The following is a 20,191-nucleotide window of genomic DNA, read 5'->3' on the forward strand; positions in this document are numbered from 1 at the left end:
AAATAAGAGGAGGAGAAAGAAGAAAGAAGGACAAAAATGAGATTTAGAAAAGGAAAAGATAATGCATATAGTTGGAAAATTGAATTAGAAAACAAATTAACCAGAAAGAAGGGAAGACATATTTTTTGTCATTTTACATGTTTCATACTCTCTCTTTAATTCTATTAGTCAAACATTCAGCCAAGCATCTAATTGCTGGAAAAAAAATTGCCTTCCAGTCTCAGTTAATTTAGATTTTTATTTTTTTTTCTTACATTTAGTTGAATTTTACTCAGTAAATTCAAAGCTGCTGAAAAGAATAGTGTCACTAATCATACAGAAAAGTTCAGCTTTGAAAAAATTTTTTTCAGATCGTAACAATTTTTCTGCAAAATGCATAGAAATTATTCAGCAAAAATATATTCATTTCTAACTAGTAAGGGAATGCAAATAGTTTTATATTTAAATTAGCTCTTAATTTTAGTATATAGTACTTAGCATTAGTATTCAATACTTAATCCCTGCATGAAGTGAGTCAGTAAATTATTTTCAAGGCACTCAAGTCTGAGGATTTGCATTTGGACATCACCCTCTTCCCATTTCATTCCTCTTCACCTCTCACCCACTCTGTCTGCAACTCAAAGGTAAACGGAATTAAGCATTTTCCTGTCTTCCACAGTTTTCCACAAGAGAATACAAAAATGTTTTTATCCTCTTGCTATTGTTAAGGATTAAGATTAGGAGATCCAAAGGGTCATTTTGTTATCTCTTTTTTTTTTTTTTTTTTCATTTGGGTGTTCACATCTCTTACTAAGGCACTTCATGCTCATATCAGCTGCAAACATTCAGTAGCACAAGACATAAGAAGCCATTAGGGACTATTTATAAACTTACTTATTAACTCTGTGATGGTTTAAAGCCACATTTTAACCAAGGTAGCCTAGTTTCACTTAGCTATTTATTCATATAAATCCTAATCATGTTTGAATTGTACTGAGCAAAACATCTTAATTAAACTTGTAATGATGGGCTAATTTTATGCCATACAAATAGCTATCTTATATCAGGCTTATTTTTATAGCCCTTTTTATTGTCACTGAATATGTTTCTCTTTTTGTTCTATAACAATGCTATGCTCTGCATAGCAATACTAATCCATGCTGTTACATAAATCCAGTAATTTGTGGCCTCTAATTGGAATATTTATATAACTATGGACAGCTTCATACATAAGTGCTTCATCATCTTTAATGCATTTTCTGTTAAGCTCCTGGAAGTGTTATGTGTGGAAGAACTTTTATCTTGTTTACAAAAGAAGAACCAAGTTTATGTCCTCATCATATCAATCCATGTTAGGAAGTCAAACATATTTGCAGCCATTCTACAGCAGTGCATCCATGCAGACCAAAACAGTTTGTGTTCATATTTTTAAATAGAGGCCCCACAACACCTGATTTTTAGAAATGGTCCTCTGCCTGTACTTGCTCCCAAAGCAAACCCCAGAGCTGTTAAAAAGATGCCAGTTAGCACAAACCAAAAGCACAATAGGAAATACTCAAGCACTGCAGTGAGTTAAGCGATATTTTTTTGGCCCTGGCGCTGTTTAAAGTTTGCTCATGCATCATTAGCTGAAGAGACTAGGTTCTGATCTTCACCTTAGACAGAAGGACAGGATTTTATCCAAGATTACCAGTTCAAGAAAGCCAAACTGAGACTGCAAAGATGAAAAGCAGTCTGTTGCTGTTGCCAAGAAAAAATCTGGCTTTCCCTTGGGACAAGGGGCATGAGCCCTGCAAGCGAGAAAATTGGTTGAGAAACCAAGAGATACGCAGGATGTTATTCCTTTCTCCCTTGATTAAAAGCCTCCCAGTATAGGAAAGCTGAGTGGTTAAAGTGAGAGCAGCTACTTCCTTCAGAGGCACCTTAAGTGCTTTGGCTGAAGTCACTTCAAGTTCCCTCTTTTGCTGAGGGTAACACAGCAGAGCTGAGTTTCTGCATTCCTCTTTTTTGCTGGAAAGGTACATTTCTCAATTATAAACATCAAAAGCTCCAGTATTTGGTAACCTGGCTAGCAGCTCTATAGCCAGCTTATACTACAAAGTTTTTAATTCATAATGATTACAGACTGTCCTGGTTTTATTCAGTATTTGACTAAAAGTAAATTCAGGTTACGAATACACCTTTCCTGTTTTCTTAAAAGCAAAAGCAAAACCTAGCTTAGGTGAATCAGTAGCTATACCGAAATCTGGACCTAGGACCCTAGTCACTGGGTCATTGATGTGTCAATGCATATATATTCTTCAAATAAATGATTCTAATCAACTGCTGCCCCAAGAAGAAAAATTCTTTTCGTGCTCTGAGTCTCTTTTTATATGTTACATGGGAAAGACAGGTAATACTCTGAATAAAACTGAATCCTCTCTTATTCCTTTATTATAAATGTCAAATGACACTCTAATAGATTAAATGCTTACCCTATAACCAACAGAAATGATGAGCAGAACCTGACAAACACAACAAATCAAAAATGCCAGTAAGACCTGGAGCAAGCCCAACAAAACCCAACTTAAAATAAAGTTTGCTTAGAGAGAACATTGAGAAGCCTGTTACAGAGCAGTTCTTCATCTGCCAGTGGTCAGCCATGTCATGGTCACAGGACTTTCGAGGTAAAATGGTAACCTCAAAGCCATTTGGTCAATGGAAAGTCACCTACTAACTTTAGTCATTTATGGATCACAGATTTAAGTATGACTAACTAAAGACTCAAGAAGTTGATCTAAGTATTGGCCGTTTGTATCTCGTTTGAAAATGTCCAAAATCTCATTAAATGTGATGCATTGAGAACATGGAATCTAGACCAAGATCAACTACAGAGAGACAGATTGACCACAGCTCCAGTGAAAATAAAACTGATCTTTCTATTTTGTAGAGGAGCAGTGAGCAGTAGGATAGCTATGGACTTTGTCTAAAAGCTATGTATTATGAAAAGGTTCAGGCTAAGCATAGGCCATATTCATTCCTCTTCTCCTACTGAGTTTTATTCTGAAACTAACATTAAAAAGAAATAAGGAAAGTAACTTGTCTAAAGCAAATGGATAATTTCAATAAACCAAGCAATGATACAAAAAAAAAACCCAACACTTCTACTCTAGAGGTATACAAGCATTACATAGTCACACAAAGTCACAAAGAATGAAAATACACTCCAATTACTTTTTCTTTAAAGTCTATTCATTTGAGATACATTACATTTGGGCTTTCAGAACTAATAAGGCTGTATACCCTGTGCTACACAAGTGGGATTTGGCAATATGCTATATTGCCATCTGGTTTTGTTTATCATGTATTTTAACTATTAAACATTTATTAAAGACCTTATTGGTTAAGCCATTCCTCAATAATTGTGGTTATTACTTATTAATCATAATACATCTACATAATTAGTTAGGGCCTCCTTCTGGTATCCTTACTCATACTGAGTAATAATTTACCCCATGATCTACACCAATAAAACAAACCACAAATCTGGCTGACACTTATCACAAATTTGGGAACCAAAACTGTTTTTCCTGTGGCATTTGTACAGTGTATGTTAAGTTAAATGGACCAAAGCATGCACATGTGCACATGTGTGTTCCAGCCATCTGAAGAGATGTGTGAGGTTCTGCCTAACAATTTCAGTTTAGAGGTGTGCATTTGCCAATCTTTCTGAGATAATCAGTTGGCAGGAAGGACATGTCAGATCTATCACTGCTAAGGATTTGATCGGTGTTATTAATCCAAATTCTAAAAGACAGGTGATGTTCTGTTTCTTAAGATACTTTATTTGATATCTTGTTTTATACCAACCACTATCTTTATTTTGTAATAACCAAAGTCTAATATTCACAGATTTTTTTCAGAGAAAGGGTACAATTTTGTATAATTTGAAGATCTGAACATTGGACGGTTCACTTGATTTAATCATCCCAAACTGAAGAGCACAACCTGTCATTAAGATACATGTTAACTAGTTTCAAGGAAACTGCTATTGAGCTTCTCAACAAAATCAGGTATGTCACCCAAAAACTGTACCAAACAGTTTCACTTAATATAATCAGAAGCTGAATAGTCTTCAAAGGTGTTTTTGACTAGTACACGTGAGCCAGTGAGAGTAAAGACAACAATGTATGTGTTCAGGAGGAAGGGAGATTGACACTGCGCAGATAATCAAGGAAGAGATTATTTTGAGAAAACAGCATGTAACACAAATAAGGGCCCTTGAGAAACAAGACATCAGGTCTCTGCTTGACATTTGTGAATGAAGAAGACATGTCACACTCCTAATGAGTCTGATCCAGACAAAAGATTAAATAACTCGTTTTCTTACCTCAGGCTGGGAAAACTGTGAAGGCCAGAACACCTCAGCATGTTTACAGCAGACTGGATTTGTGTTGTCATGTGTAGATGAGAACCTGCAGTGGTAGAAAAAAGGCAAAAGTAAGTTTCTTTTCCTACTCTGTTTCAGTTCTCAATGATGAAAATTATGCTAAAGGTCTTTTTTTATAGTAAACTTATTTTGTTGGTTTTAGCATTGGCTCCGCAATTCCCATCTCAACAGTGTTTAAAAATTCCACCAAAAAACATTTTAAAGGGATAAATGTCTAATTGAGCTAGATTCATTTGATTTGTACATATAATTAATATCTATGTGGCCAGAGAATTAGGAAGAGATGCAAACATAAAACTGAGCTTGAAGGGGGTTTTCAGTACTCTCTAGGAAGCGCAGTAGTTGGAACTTTCTCTACATTTAGAAGAATTGTGACCCTTGACCAAGGGTTGCTTAGGTGGAAATTAATTTAACAGAAGCATTCTGGAATTAGAACAAGTAGATGCTGAGATAATAGTGTGCCCTTTAAAATGTCCTTTTGTTTCCAGAGGTAAAATTAGTTTTTCTTTCTTTTTCTTATTTCACCACGTCATTATTCAAAAGCATTGTGTGTGCTCTATTAAGATTACAAGCTAGACTTCCCTGTTGTGATTAACACAGATGGCAAAAACAAAAATAAACAGAACTCTCAGGGGCTGTAAGCACACTTTTAGTATATTTTAATTCATTCTCCTCAGACAAGGAAATCTTAATCACAAACACAAGAAATTTTTCCTCAACAGAGAAGAATACTCCAGTACTCAAATAATATCAACTTGTTGTGGCAAATTAAAATGCGCAGCATAAAAATACTGCAGCACAACAGAATTAAAACAATCTCTCTTTGACTCTCAATCAATTCTGATGCACTTTTGTGATACAAATTTCTCTAACAAGTTTTTTTTACCTCATTAAGCCATCTGACCATATAAAATATTGTTGGCCCTTTGTGAAAAAGTAAAGAAGATTTTTGGAAGGAAAAATTCTGCAGTAACTTTATGCACAATTTCACACTCTTTCAAACTCTACATAACATTTCTATTCTTTGAGCCTTTTATTTTAGTATCTACTAGCTATAACAAAGAACCATTCCGTTACATGAGAGCAAAACAGAAATTTGACTTTGAAAGTCCATTGTAGCCCTTAAAACAGTATCTCATAATTTCATGACTACATGCAAATTCAGTAAGTGTTGAGCATCTCTATAGGCAAGATTTATGCAGTCCTGTCTTCTCAATAATCTCTTACGCTTGGCCAGTGCACTATAACTTTCATTCGAGCATGCTGACTAGCGTTATGCGTAATGTAGTTGGGTGTTACTAAATCATATTTTATTTAGTTGAAAAGGGCACAAGAATTGAACTGATTCCACTTCATGGGATTTTTAGCAAGCCACAAGGCATGGGGCTCTTTTTTAGTGTTTAATGCTCAGTGTTTCAATTTTATAGCACGTGAAAGAAGAGTGTCCCATTGCTAAGCTTAACAGTCTGAATTACACAGCCCTGGTCTTGCATCCTGATCAGCCATAGGCTTACAGCATAACTTTGGGCAAGACTCTTTGAACCAGGCTGAACTTGTTTAAATTCAGATGATGCAAAGTATCCAAACTATATCAAATACCAAGGTTTCCTCCTAACAGTGCAAACAAAAAGATATGCATTTCCAGAGAGAGATTTATTTTGTTCTGAAAGAGATTTCTACGAGAGGCAGCAGTGGTACTACCTGACCTTGTACTCCTGATGCCTGTAGTGGTACTAACTGACTGCAAATGGAGCCAAGAGTTTAGGATTTCGCAGAGCTTTGAATAGTTTGAGTAAGGTAAAATAGATTTATCTGTGCTAAGCACTCAAGCCACTAGCCCAGGCTGGACTGCCAGTGGAGAAAGCAACCTGGGCCGTAAAAGCTATCAGAGAAGGAAGGATGGACAACTTAGCATGGGCCCAGAGGCACGAGGCACTTCTTAGTATGGACTAGCACCTGAGAGAGGATTCTTCTCTGACAACTTGCACAGTCCAGGCTGTTTTCCCAACCATCAGTGCCCATCATGTCTAGTACTTAAACGCAACTTGTTTATATGTTCTTGAGCTCCAACTGTGTCAAGAACATCAGTGAAGAAGGCAGTGTGAGTGCTAAAGACATTTAGGAACCTATGTCTTCGTGCTTTATTTCTCCATCTCACAAAAGGGAGTAGCACTCCCCTCGTTTAATGCATGTTCTGAATACAAAAATGTAAAAAAAAATAGCAATTAGGACATGCAGTAATTACAGTAATAACATAGTGGTAATAACGCTCAACAAAATCCAGCTTTCTTATAGCATTTTTATGTAGAGACATTTCAAGGAAAGATTTTTTCCCATTACTAAACATGTTTGTTAAAAATTAAATAAAAACCATCTAAAATATAAATTACAAAAGAGGAATTTATTCTGACAAGTTTTTGTCATATATATATATATATATGTTCTATTTGCCACAAATATTTATTTTAATCATACTTTTCTACTGCAATTTTTTAACTCAGTATTTAGAGCATTAGAAATGTCATGACCATCTAATCTGTATAGAAAAAGGGAAAAAAAGGAGTACTGCAGTAATCTTTGTTTTTCTAGCTAAAATTGAAAACTATGGGATGTTTTTGCACTCTATTATATGAGAAATTGTTGAAATCATGTAATTAAAGACTGTATTGTAATCCATATACACCAGAGGGCAGAGTAAAGGACACTTAACTTGGACATTTCCTGGTTTGGAGTTCACAATGTAGTAACAGGACAGTCCAACAGAGAACATAACACTTTTTGCATTTAATAGACTATTTATAATTCAAGTCAGCATTTGCATCTTCCTAATTGCCTTATTGCCAGTTGTCATCAGATGTTAAGCTAAAGACGGAGTGATGTGTCACAGAAATGTGCTGCTGCTATAAAAAGGAACATGAATTTCCCTTTGCTGTAACTCAGTAAGTCAGAGCCTACAATGAAGCTCTTGACTGTACCATACTCTATTCAGGACTGTCTCAGCAGAGTGAGGACTGCAGGAGTCTTCCCAACAAGAACACCACTCTTTTTTTTTTTTTTTTTTTAAAGAGAAAAGTGTGTGGGAAAAAGTTCAGGCTGTTCCTGAAGTGTTATTTCCCAGCTTGCTTTCAACTCAGACTGATGCTTAATACTTGAAGTGGCAGCCAAAGCATCGCAGCTGATAGAAGATCGATAAGCTAATATGACTGCAGATATCAAGGCTATTTTAAAATTCATATTTCTAAGCAGGCTTGGGTTAGCCTCAAGTTCAAATCAATTGACTTTTTTGTAATTATTTTTTAAATTATGACCCTGCTTAGAGAAAAATTTAAGTCATTTTATCTTTAGTCTGTTGAACATTTGTTTTCTTGAAAAATTAATGGGAGTTATTTAGGAAAATAAATAGAAGTTTGACTCAGAAGCAATGGTAGAAAACAAAGAAACAATGTCTTAGAGTACTATTAAAAATTTTATGTAATGTTTACCTTAAAATTTAAAATAAAATTTAGCTTTTGTAATTCTCTTAATACAAGTCTATCTTTCAAAAATGGCTGCCTTAAGCATTGAGGGAATAAGAGGTGAACTGTATTTTAGGAGAGAATCTGAGCTGTGATCTGAAAGTCCCAGTTGTATCCTCTCCTTATAGCTGATAAAGCAAAATCTTACATCTGAACGCACTTTATTTTAGGACTAGCAGTTTAGTGCTCACAGCTCTTCATAAATATTAGTACATACTCCTCCTTTCTTCTCCTGTATAATGTAAAATTGAATCTGAACAATTAAAGTTGTTTCCTAGAGATGTAATAAGTTCATTTTAATATCATCACATTTTTCTGTTACCTCAGTTGTTTCTAAGCTTTTACTAATGCAAACTGAATGTTCTTGGCCTGACATTTCCCCTGATATACACCTATTTCTTAGAGGCACCTGGTCAATAATTTAATTGACATAAGTTGTATTTTACTTAATAGGAAAGAACATCTCTGCTGTCTACTGTCATGTTACATCAGGTAACGTGTGAGAAGTGGGAGTGATTTCCTTAGTTGTGCAATGTTTTTTCGTGTTTCATCCTGCTTTTAAAAAGCATAATAAACTCCCTAGGAAACATTAAGAAGAAATATTATGTAATGTTTTGTGTATGTGGGCAAACATGCACATGCAGAAACTTAGTCCAAAAACTTAGTTGGCTGTGAAGCCCATTGAAATCAATGATAGTTTATGCATTTTTTCAATTTCTTTGTAACCAGTCCTATGTAATTTGTTCTGTTACAAAGTTGTGACATTCACAAAAAGAGTGATCTCTTGGGTTTGTGTGGATATGTTGCTTAAGACCGTTATTTTTTATGACAAGATGTAAAAGGGTTACACAGAAACTCCCAAACAGTGTAAATTATCATCCTGCTGTTCAGACCTCATAAGAAATACTGCTGGCTCTCCACTGAGAGTGTAAGCTAAACTGAATAAGGTCTCCATGGGGTACAATTTAGAACAGTAAGGATGTCTTACTCAATAAACGGCCGGTTGATTTAACAAAAGGGTGCATGAGATCAGAATGATAAAATTATTTGGCCTAAGTGAAAAGCCCAAGTAAAATGCTGTTATTTTTCTTTGTAGAATAGAATGGCTTGGGTTGGAAGGGATCTTAAAGATTATCTAGTTCCAACCTCCCTGCCATGGGCAGGGACACCTCCCACTAGATCAGGTTGCTCAAACCTTGAACACTTCCAGGAATGGGGCATCCAGAGCTTCTCTGGGAAACCTGTTCCAGTGCCTCACCACCCTCACAGTAAAGAATTTCTACCTAAATCTCTTCTCTTTTAGTTTAAAACTATTCCCCTTGTGGTATCGACATCTGTCCATGTTAGAGGTTGTTCCCTCTCTTTTTACTAGGCCCCTTTAAGTTCTGAAAGGCAGCTATGAGATCTCCCCAGAGCCTTCTCTTCTCTAGATTGAGTAACCCTAACTCTTGCAGCCTGTCTCCATAGGAGAAGGAGAAGACCAGAGCCCTCTGATCATCTTTGTGGCCTTTTACACTAAAGTAAAGGTATAGGGACCTCATCTTTTCAGTTCCTTTACTTTAAATGCACAACACCCCTACACAAATTTTGACTTTTAAAACTTTACAAACTTTCACAGGTTTCAGAGGAAAGGTCAGGATTACATTAGAGCCGAAAGTCTTCATAGCAAGTACACTATATCGAAAACAGAAACTGTGCACATTCTTCTCTAAGAATTTTTCTTTCCACACAGTTTCACAGAAAACAAATACAGCACCAGAAGGCAGAAAGAAAACTTCTCCCAAAATCTGTTGTTCTGTTCTGATAAATTTTGCCTGACAGTTTTCTACAGAAATATGAGAGATGTTGAGATTCCATACACTTAAATTCAAAAACGCATCTTAAAGCAAATTTTTTTTTTTTTATTAAAACCAAGCAACATTACTTCTTTCCCCCCTCTGCCTTGTTTCCCAGTAAAGGAAAGCTATATTTCAAGGTAGGTTTGGCATAAGATAACATACAGCTTGTTTCTTTTCTTGCACAGTTCAGGAGAAATTTACTTTATGGTTGTGCTCCACTTTGTATATGAGTGTATGTTTGTGGACTTGTGGTTTTTTATCTAAACACAAGCATTGTATACATAATTTTCTTACATCTTATGTGAACCACAAATTGAAAAACTGGTCTCAAATAAATCACTAGTGAAAAGTGCAGTGGTATGAAATTCAATAGGAAGCACTGCTTCTTTTCATAAACCTGCAGGCCAAAAGTAGAAACAAGAAAGGGGGAAAAAAAACCCCAACCAACTACAAAGTGAATAGCACTCACAGGACTCACAGAGATAAGAATAAATGAAAACAAAATAGCCTAGGCTGCATTTTAGCAATACATCTCAGCACATGGAAAGTGATACAGCTATTTATAGCAAGCAGTCCTTTTCTGTTTTCCTCCAGATTTTAAGACCGATAATTAAAGTACATAATCAAAAGTGTTGAACTCTCACAAAGCACGAGTCCAGACCTCAGAAACAAAGCACACTGCTAGTTTACACAATGGCTACATCAGAGGCTGGTTTTTAGGCATATTCCAAAATTGCAGGATAAGAATCAAGCCCTGCTTTCTAGAACTTCAGACCATTCCACCACCACTTCCGCTATTACATTAGGTTTTCCTGGACCAGTGGTTCCCATGGAGAACTTAGAAAAGTTGAGAGGCAGCACCATCTCCTTTGTATGTGCAGTCTGCCTCAGTGTATGTGAGGGAGCATCCTCCATCTTTAACCAATTTTCAGTCATTTAAGGAATACAATTAAAGCAGAGATGGCTGGGCAGGGAAGAAAAAGAATTTATTTCAAGCTCTCATGTATAATTTCGATTGCACCTTAAGCCTACTTGTCACCATCCTTCCGCCTTCTGCAACATTGCTGCACAGGTCTACTTTGCAGGGAAGGAATATCAAAAGCAGAAAAGACTCAAACAGCAATTTCAACAGCAATTTCCCCCTAATATCCCATCACCAAAATAGAGAAAGCCTATGGAAGGCTAAGTGATTCTGTTTCGATCTACTATAACCCTCTGAAATGGCAACTCCCAGGGAGCCAGTATAGCAGGAAGTCCTTAGGGAGTAAGAGAGGCAAAGGGCACCCAAGTGAATGTTTAATTCTTCCTTCAGGTTTTCTGATATCCAAGTTTTCCATATGAGTCCGAAATCTCAAATGTGTTCAACTTAGAGACAGATGCAATAATTTTCCCACTGAAAAAAAATAACCAAATAAAATTGTAAACACTCATGGAGCAAAGAATCACTACTGTTTATACAGAGAGGCTTATGGAATAACAACAATATCTTGCTCAGCCTTAAGAACCCCCTGCATTCCTCCCTCAAGGACATTAGCAAGAGATGAAAAAACAATGATTTTTAGAGACAAGAGCCAGAATATTCTTGGCAATTACAGTAAAAGTGGGCAAATTTATTTCAAGTGCACAATGTAATTGTATGATTGCATTGATTATAAATGAGGCTTACATTATTTTGTCTTTAATGTAAAATCAGTTTATATTTAGGCTGTGGGTAGGAAGGAAATGCAACCTTTTTGTAATGTCATTTATTGAATAAATTCATTGCAAAAGCCCAGCCCAGATTCTGGCAGCCCTCTTAAAGGTCAGTACAATTATTTTTAAAACAATCACAATATTTATTGTTAGCACCACTAAACTGAGAATCAGATTTGTTCTCTCAGTGCTCAGTATCTCAGACCATGTCTCCTCAAAGGAAAAATAAGACAAGCTTTGTACATGCCTGACAGGCTAGTGAGCGGGGGAGCCAAGTCTGAAGCCTTGTTCTACATCTTCAGGATTAACAGCACCTCCTCTGCCCTATCAGGGTGGCAGTCCATTTGAAAGTAGCAATAGCCTGCAGGCTATTGCTATGAACAGCATGTTTCAAACACAGATTTCAAAGCTCTTTACAAAGGATTACCATTATCTGCATTTTACACACAGGAAACAAAAACATTTGGGAAGGAGATATTCTCTAAGGATGAGAACAGGAGAAGAAACATCACCTTCTTAGTTAATATCCATACATTTTCTGTTAGGCTAGTAACATGAAAGCTGCTGGAAGCCCAACAAAAAAAAAAAAAAAGTGATTGAATGTTTTTAGCAAACACAGTTTCTAGCATATTCCAGTGCTGCAGATGGAAAAAGATCCACTGAGTTTAGTGAACTCGCATTAATTTACATGAGTGAATTCAACTGTTATATACAAAAGCTAAAGTGGTAATTAGTTATAAAAGTTTCTTTATATATAATTTCTCTATAAAAGAGGAATATTGTCCCCTAAAATCTACTTGTTCTAAAGATGAAGTTTTGTTCAAATATAGTTACTGAAAGTGGAAAATCATCTTTAAAAGAAGTGTCTGGAGTACACCTTAGCTTTGGATAGATAGTGCCCTCTGTAGCAACTTCAAAGAAATAAACACCTTCCTAAAGAGTAGCTTTAGGTCTAACCTGAGGAAGGAAGAAAGCTAACTATGAACATAACTTTCTCTTGGAAAAAACCTTGACAACACAAAACTTTTTTTGTGCTGGAGAGGTAATGCTTTAGGTGACCTCATAAGTCTTTTCCACCTCTAGCATCTGCGCTTCTGAGAATTTCCAAGGAAACCAATACTTCAAATAGGCCACAAGGCCACAGGAGCCAAAAGGAAGCTGAGTATTTTTTTTTTTTTTTGATGGAGTGAGCAAGATGCCTCATTCCTTACTAATATTTCTAATTTTTTGCCTATTTAAATTTTTCTGTATATAGAGAACGACTTTACAGTCTATTGACAAAGTTAAGCCAAAGTTAAGATGCAATGCATATTTTTTGCACATCTATTTAGCACTGAAGCATGTGAACAGTAGTAGTATGTTTCACTTTCTTTTTTCTGTTTTACCTTCAAAATAAAAGTGTGTTTGTGACATTACAGCTGCCATAATGGAAAATGACAGCACGGAGGCAGGAATGTCATTGTATTACCATGGCAATAGACAATGCTGGTAGTTTTAGCTTTTCACTCAAATATTGGAAGCACTTTTTAGTTCTTTCGTCTTAGGCAAACATATTTTAGTGATTTTTGGCTGGCTTAATACTTGCTGGCTCAATCAGGTGCAAATTAAATGGCAGTTCTGTGGGCCAGGAAGGTCTCCTGCTCCACTGAGAAATAATCACCTTGTGATGACAGATTTCATTTCCACTGCCACCCCTTCCCTCAGGGGTGGCACGGGATGGTATCTTTATTTTTGGTCCAAGGACCGTATGATCAAACATTCATGTATCACTCTCCTGAGTCATTCAGGTTTATGAAAGCTTAAAGCAGAGGTGAACTTACTTCCTTTACTTAGCACATCTGACAGTATTAAAACTTTTAGTAAGTAGTACTTCGGCTAAGTTTTAATTGACATACTGTCCAAATCAAGACAGATGCTTATTTAACATACTGGCATCTTAAGTAATTACTTGATCTTCTGAATTGCCTATACTTACATTGATCACACTTAAATGATTTTCTTAAGTGAAATGTAAATTATACTATAATTACAATTGTGAGGATTTATCATAAGAATTAGAGTAGATGTAAGAGCCTTGGAAAAAAAATGATCCTACTGTAAGGCAGTCAAATTAATTAGGAGACCAAACAGTGCTGTGATTTGACTTTGATTCTGTAGCTAATATTCTATTAATATTAATTTCTCTCTAAGAGATGTTCCTGTTTTATTTTTACCAAAGGCAGTAATGTCAATTATTGGACATTTAACACCTATAAAATAAGTTCTAGTTTTAAGTGTTCACTGGACTAAATTAAGCAATTAAATACCATACAGCCATTCACTCACTTCCTCCACCCTCGTGGGGAGAAGAATCAGAAAGAAAAGGTAAACCTTGTGGATTGAGATAGAACCATGTATTAATTGAAACAGAGTATTATTAATAGTAGTGATAATATTATTATTGTTGTTGTTGTCACTATTATTTTTATTATTGTTGTTGCTGTTACTCTCATCATTGCAGTTGTTGTTATTCTGATAATATTATTAAGAGTAATCATTGTAATTATAAGGAGAGAGAGTAACAGACCCCAAGAGAAACAAGTGATACACAAGACAGTTGCCCACCACTCACTGATGGATACCCAGCCCATCCCCAAACAGCAATCAGCCCCCAGCCAACTCTCCCTAGCTTATATCCTGGCTGTGATGCTCTGTGGTATGGAATATCCCTTTAGCCAGTCTAGGACATCCTGTTCTGGTTGTGCTCCATCCCAGCTTTCTGTGCATTTCCTCATTAGCAGAGCATGAGACACTGAAAAGGCCCTGACTCAGGGTAAACACTTCTTAGCAACAACCAAAACATCAGTGTGTTATCAACAGTATTCTCATACTAAATCCAAAAAACACAGCACTGTACCAGCTACTAAGAACAAAAGAAACTCCGTCCCAGCCAATACCGGGACAGGCTCTTAAGGTAAATTTTGCCTGCATGTATGAAGTCCTAAGGAAAGGAATGGTACAGCATCAGTTATTATAGAAACATCTAATAATGGAGTTGAAAGAAGTCTCAGAAATTTAGAAAGCATCCATGACCTCAGCCATAATCCTATCATACCTGACCAGATTGTCCAACCTGCTTTTAAAGTCTTCTAGTCATAAAGATTCATTCTAGCATTTCAGAGCCTTGGCAAATTCATTCTAATACCCCATCTGAACATCTCTAGCTTGGGATTCATCTCATTTCTGCCACTGTGGACACAGAGCACAGAAAACCCTGTTTTTCTCTGCAGTAGCCTTTATATATAGAAGATAGTTACCACAGTCCTCCTTTCAACAGGCCAGACATCCCCCACGTGTTACATTTGCATGGCAAGGTTTTGGTAGCGGGAGGGGGGGGAGGGTGGGTGGGAGTGGTGGTGCTACTGGGTGGCTTCTGTGAGAAGATGCCAGAAGCTGTCCCCATGCCTGATAGAGTCAGTGCCATCAGGCTCCGAGACAGACATGCTGCTGGCCCAGGGTGAGCACATCAGCAATGGTGTTAGTGCCTCTAGGATAACATAGGAAGAGGGGGAGAAACAACTGTTCAACTTCAGCTGGAGAGAGGAGTGAGAACATGTGAGAGAAACAGCTCTACAGACACCAAGGACAATGAAGAAGGAATGGGAGGAGGTGGTCCAGACAGCTTGGCTTCTGCAGCCCATGGAGGTCCATGGGGGAGCAAAGATCCACCTGCAGCCTGTGGACGACTTGCTCTGGTCTTGAGCAGGGGGATGTACCTGAAGGAGGCTGCACTGGGAAGTATGGGAAGCTTCCATCCACCATGGAAAGCCTGTGCTGGAGCAGGTTCCTGGCAGGAGCTGTGGACCCATGAAGAGATAAGCCCATGCTGGAGCAGGTTTGCTGGCAAAACTTGGCTCGTGGGGAAACAGATGAAGCACTGCAGTCATGCCATGCCTGATACCAATATCTCAGATGTAGATCATGACCCCTCATAACCAGTGGTCATGCTTAGCTGCAGCAGTTTGATTTCTGCTAGGAGGTAGGGATTAATTGCTGAATAAATTAGGACTCTGTGTTTTGACACAAGGCCAAGAATGATGTGTCCTATCTCTGGCTTCAGCACAGTGCCTTTGTCTGGATCAGCTGCTACTTCAGGCACTGAAGCTGGTTTCATTGAGTTGTAATTTGTCTAGAGCAAGATGCTCTAGGATGTACTACAGGTTAGAATGACCCTTGAAGGACTTCATGCCAGGAATAGCAAATCCTTCCCCACCTCCCTTTTGGAACTCACATGCCCTCAGATCTGAGAATTATGCTCCTTTTGTTTTTTAAGAGAGAAAGATTTGACAGAGAGACCTCCCCTACTTCTAGACACCCAACACTACTGACATTTTGTAGGTCGTCACTGGGGGGAAGTATCAGAAAAATGTTTAAAAGGGAATTGGTCGTCAGAAGGATACCACAAAACCTTAGAAGCAGCATTTATTAGTTCTCAGCAGCTCATTTTCTTCAGGGCCAGGAAAGCGAAAAGCCTCTGTAATTACTAACTACAAATGTTTACATTACCCAGGGAATTGCAAATTCCCTTTAATTGTTGATAGTTTAGATACTTGAGGTAGAGGAAGCAAAAAGATAGAGGGAATAAGATCAGTCATTAGAGCCAGCTCTCACTCTCTCATCCAAAGGGAAAACAAGCTGCTGTGAACACAGGGGCAGTACAAGGACAGTTTAGCTAAAAGCTAAAAACTTTCGAAAAGTTGAAAATAAACCAGCATGTTGTGGTACCAAGTTCATTTGAAAAATTATGAAACAGCACCACAGGTTTCTACAGAGCAGATTATAATTCATCTATGTATAACCAAGTGGTCTGGTCCACAGAAGGCTCACCAGGTAAAATTTCATGTTTGCAATGAATTTACTTTCCTTGAAAATCCTCTTTGCATACAGACTTTGGCCATACTTCTGCCATTTGCTTTCTCCCTATGAATTGTTAGGCAGACAAAAGCCCAGCTATGAACTAATAACATATCTTGAATGACTTAGCAAACCAAAAGTCACATAACTACTGAAATTAATTGTTCTGCTTCAAGAAGATATCCTGCACTTAGGAAAGGCTATTACATTTTACAGCTGCAAAACAAACCAAAGCACCTTGAGATGAGTCTTGTGGAAAAGCTAGGAGTTAATATCAGTGACCAAAATTAGGATATAAATGTAGTTATGCTTGTTACCAGTACTGGGATTTTTCTTACAATACTCCTTAACCATTATGTTTATCAGAGAACTTATATCTACAGAACTCATGGCACCCTGTGAAAGATTTCCTGAGGAAAATTAAAACCTGAAATCCCAGGGTGATTAACATCAGTAATTCCAAGCCCTCTAGTTCTAAGGAATTGTTCTGAGGATTCCTAGATGCCCTTTATATAGTCATTAGTGTTTCAAGCTGAGAGTTTCACATACCATCAAAAATGGTCAGTTTGTTCACCTTTGTCAAAGTGAACAAAAGTAAAATGAATTGGGAGCGTGGTCAGGCCAGGTAGTGAAGCATTTGACCTTACACCATTGTTCTGTTTCATTGTTCTGCTTCTCCCCAGCATTCAGTCACTGGTCAGGTCATAAGGGCAACTTTTAGTGTGTTTGCTTTATTCTTGTAGGGCTCTTTCACTCAACTTCCTGCACTTCTATATATATGTATATGATGTATATGTATATGTATACATATGCATATGTATATGTGTATGTGTATGTGTCTGTGTATGTGTATGTATACAAAGAGAGAGTGAAAAAATTCCAGATAGTAGTAAAAAATCTGCATGACAAAGATTTTTGGAGGAAGCAGGACTATAGTAAAAGCTGAGGGACTTACACACAGGCCATTTGGTCTAGGAAAACAGGAAACCACACCCAGGATAGGTGTGCATTTTCCCATTTAAAAGAACCACGTGCCAATCATATTTTTTCACCAATGGCAACTACTGGTATAGAGTATGGTGGGAAGCTTGCAGTGTAAGAAGGACAATCCTAGAGGCAGAAAAATTGACAGATGGTAATTTTCAATTTCTAGTGACACAAAATGACCAGGTAAGCAGGAATTCCTCTACGTTCCTCCTCTGAAACCAAATTTGGCTAACGTAAATTCAATGGGTTATGGACATACTGACATAATACTCTTGCTCTCTACCTCATGGGTGAACACGGAAGACAGAGCCAGACTCTCCTTGTAGAGGCTCAGTGGATGGATGTGAAACAACAGATACAAGTCACAGGAAAGTCAAATCTTCAAGGGAAGAAAAGAACTCTCCATGAGCAAAGTTGGATACTGGAACAGGTGATCCAGAAAGGTGGTCTCTGTCCTTGGAGACATCTAAAACTCTTCTGGATATGGCTCCTGACAACCTGGTCTAAGTGCAAAGACCTTCTTTAAGCATGGGATTGTACCTGGTGAACCCAGAAGTCATATTCTGTGATGCCGTGTGAACTATGCAACCTAGAGAGGTACAGAGCCATTTTCATAAAAGCAGCAATTTTAAGGAGGCCACCACAGCTGAAATGTATGAGTGATTGAGTTCAAAAAACATTAAAAAACACCCCGCTCATATCTCTTGAAGTATTTAATAAACAAAATGAATTATAAAATTCTGATTTACAAATTAGTTATATTTCTGAAGCATACATAAAGTAAGAAAATAACTCAAACAGAGTTATGAATTCCAGAGTTCTCTGGAACGTACAGTAGAAGCAGAATTCTCATCTGATTAAGGTAGCAAACATGAGGGTGGAGAGAAACACTAATTAGCTCAGTTAAACTAATTCATGTGGGACTGCATAACATGAGTTGGTGAAATAAATGTTAGTATTTGAAATGATGTAAGAACTAGTAAACATGTGATCGTTTTAAATTCACCTCTGTGATAGGTAGCCTGAATTTGTAAAAGCTACAACAAAAATGAGACTTTAAAAGAGATGAAACCGGACCGACCTGCATATAGCCTATGATTTATTTTCAACAGCATTTAAATTGACAGTGAAATCAATGTAAAAGAGTGAGTGTAAAGAGAGAAAAAGAGTGTAAATAGCAACTACCAACAGCAGCTCCTAGGAATTTCTTGGAAAAGTGAAGCAATAATAATTCAGGGGGACAAAATATAGTTTAATTACATAGAAAAACGAATAAAGTCAATAGAATTGAGGTGTTTGATTATACCAAAAGGGAAATAACTTTGACATTAAATAATGATAATAATTAAGAAATTCTACTCCAAATCTTTACCAGGTGTAAATCCTACAGCTCTAACAAACTTGGGGGTAGATCACAGCTAGGTAGATCAAGGCTAGGGATCCAAAATTCCAAAATCCAAAAGTGTTTGCTTTGGAAGAAAGTAAGGTACAACTCATACCCCTCTTTTCACGTGGAATAATGTTTTGTTCTTCAGAGAGCTCTCATAATTCTAACAAATTACTTGCAAAACAAAATAATATTCAAAGAGCTGAAACATCAATGTTTAGAAGAAATTAGCAATTGTGAGCAAACCTGATAATAGAAGGTCAGGTTTTGTGCCTATAAACAAAACTGCTGCTCCTCTCTATCTCTGAGGTCTAAAGAATGTGCTATGTACACTGTGTATAATTCAAAAGCTGTTAACACATTATTTTCACCTGGAAAGACAAACACATGCTTCTGCATCTTTGATAAATGCCCTAGTTTACTAAATTAAATAAGAGCATATTGTCATAAACAGGTACTTCTAGCATAGGCAAGATGCATTACTATGAAAAACTGGTTGTGTACACTGTATATGATTATGTTTAACTTGTAGAACTTGTCCTCTGAGAGTGGTTTTAGTCATTTCTTTCAGAGTGTATTTACACAAAATGCAAGTGATCCCATCAGAATTTGTAGGTTAGCACTAAGGATACCAGCCAGTCTTGGTATTCAAAGTGAAATTTTTTCTCTCCTGCACTATTGTCACTCTGCAACACTGCATAAACAAGAGACCTATATTTTTTGAGAGACCAACACAGAGGTTTTGTGATAATATTGCAAATTTTGTTAGAAATTCAATGTTTGTGTAATTTATGGTTTAGTTAGGATGTCTTTTAGAAAGACCTCACATCCTGATTTTGAAACTTTGGGTAATGGAGAATACATGACTTATTAGATGATCCCACAGTGAGTTATCTTCAGCTTAAGAAAAATAAATCTACATTTAAATAGGGGCTGAACTTCAGCCTTTGAAGTAAGTAATTCCATTGTTTTGGGCTTCCTTTTCATCTGTTCTATTATTGTTCACTTAGTGCAGATTGAACCAACATGTTGCCTGCAAGCAAAATTCATCCTAAGAGATTCTTCCATCTCCCCCACAATCCCGTTTTCCCCCATGAAAATAGCTCTTGTGTGGGTGCTTGCATAGGACCAGTGTGAACCCCACTGCTACCTCACCCAAGGCAAAGGCAGGGCAGGAGGTAGATTTTGCCTTCATAGGACTTCGAGTATTGCTGTGTCTTAGAAATGGCAAAAAGTACCACAAGTTACCTTCCTCCACCTTTCTAACCAAAGGCACAGAGGTGTGTGGCACAGAAAGGAGTGACACACCATTGCACCACAGCACCCACAGGGATTTGGAGAGGATCATTCCTACAGGTAGGGTTATCTGCATGTCCAGGCACATTGTGGAGGTAGGGAAAGGAGCATCTGCCATATAGGCAGGTGTGTGTGAGAGGTGAAGGAGGAGGAGGGAGATGTGCTTCCTCCATGG

The 20,191-nt window shown here is 37.3% G+C and overlaps 1 long non-coding RNA gene across 1 annotated transcript in view; it reads right to left on the reverse strand.

The window, feature by feature from the left end:
- LOC135413430 (uncharacterized) overlaps window positions 1-20,191 on the reverse strand; it is a 141,863-nt gene that overhangs the window by 70,705 nt on the left and 50,967 nt on the right. The window contains exon 2 of the long non-coding RNA XR_010430231.1: window positions 4,349-4,433. This is a non-coding gene — a long non-coding RNA (uncharacterized LOC135413430). The remainder of the gene's footprint in view (window positions 1-4,348; window positions 4,434-20,191) is intronic.

This window comes from Pseudopipra pipra, chromosome 4, assembly GCF_036250125.1.
Source record: "Pseudopipra pipra isolate bDixPip1 chromosome 4, bDixPip1.hap1, whole genome shotgun sequence".
Taxonomy (NCBI): domain Eukaryota; kingdom Metazoa; phylum Chordata; class Aves; order Passeriformes; family Pipridae; genus Pseudopipra; species Pseudopipra pipra.